Source organism: Benincasa hispida, chromosome 3, assembly GCF_009727055.1.
Source record: "Benincasa hispida cultivar B227 chromosome 3, ASM972705v1, whole genome shotgun sequence".
NCBI classification, from domain to species: Eukaryota; Viridiplantae; Streptophyta; class Magnoliopsida; order Cucurbitales; family Cucurbitaceae; genus Benincasa; species Benincasa hispida.
Genome location: NC_052351.1, coordinates 53,859,801 through 53,861,063, shown reverse-complemented (window position 1 = coordinate 53,861,063; position 1,263 = coordinate 53,859,801). Strand labels below are relative to the sequence as shown.

General features: G+C 40.6%; 1 pseudogene; it reads right to left on the bottom strand.

Annotated features, from left to right (window-relative positions):
* Positions 1 to 373: 373 nt before the first annotated feature.
* LOC120073621 lies at positions 374 to 853 on the bottom strand (annotated as a pseudogene).
* Between the last annotated feature and the right edge of the window lie 410 nt (positions 854 to 1,263).

Genomic DNA, 1,263 nt, shown 5'->3' with positions numbered 1-1,263 from the left:
GTGCATCGATCACTCGACGTATGGGCTGCCTTCCAACACATGCCTTGCCTACCCTTGTGCCTTCCAACACATCACCTCCATCTTTCTTCCTTCAGCTGCATGCCATCACCAACAACCCTTCCAACGCATCAACACACAATTTTTATACTTAGCCAAAATTTCCAAGTTTTTTCCAAAAGTCAAACTTTCAAATTTTCTCTTTTCTTCTAACTTTTCACTTTTTTCTCTACCATTCCACACTAGTTTCCACATCAACCTACTCACCACACTGATCTCAATAGGGAACATACTCAAGTAAAGAAATTAGGATTCGGGATTCACATTTACCTTCCCCTTATAAAAATTTCGTCCTCGAAATTTCGCTACAAGTCCGTCAATTAAACAACTGCGGATACTTGTTTCTGATTTGCTCGTCGGCTTCCCACGTTGCTTCTTCCGTGCTATGGTTTCGCCATAGTACCTTTACCAATGGGATTGTCTTATTCCTTAAGACCTGTTCCTTTCTGTCAAGGATCTCCACTGGTTTCTCTTCATAAGACAAATTTTCTCTTAACTGTACTGGTTGCTCAGGCAACACATGGGTAGGATCTGGTACATACTTTCTAAGCATTGCCACATGAAACACATCATGAATACGAGATAACTCTGGAGGTAAATCCAATCGATATGCCATTGGGCCAACTCTTTCTATTATCTCATAAGGTCCAATATATCTGGGGCTTAATTTTCCTTTCCTACCGAACCTAAGTATTCCTTTCAACGGAGATAACTTCAGAAATACTTTATCACCAACTTCAAACTCTAATTCTCTTCTCCGCTTATCGGCATAACTCTTTTGCCTATCTCAAGCCATCTTAAGATTATCTCTTATAATCTTAACGTTATCCGATGTCTGTTGCACAAGTTCTGAACCTAGTAATTTCCTTTCACCAACTTCATTCCAACATATCGGAGTCCTACATGGCCTTCTGTATAGTGCCTCGTATGGTGCCATCCCGATACTCGAATGGTAACTGTTTTTATACGCGAATTCGATTAATGATAGATGCGTATCCCAACTGCCTTTGAATTGCAATATACACGCTCTCAGCATGTCCTCTAATGTCTGGATTGTTCGCTCAGACTGACCATCCGCCTGTGGATGAAAAGCGGTACTAAAATATAACTTAGTTCCCATAGCTTTCTGCAAACTAGGCCAAAACTTCGATGTAAATCTAGAGTCTCGATCTGATACAATTGAAACTGGAGCTCCAAATTGACTCA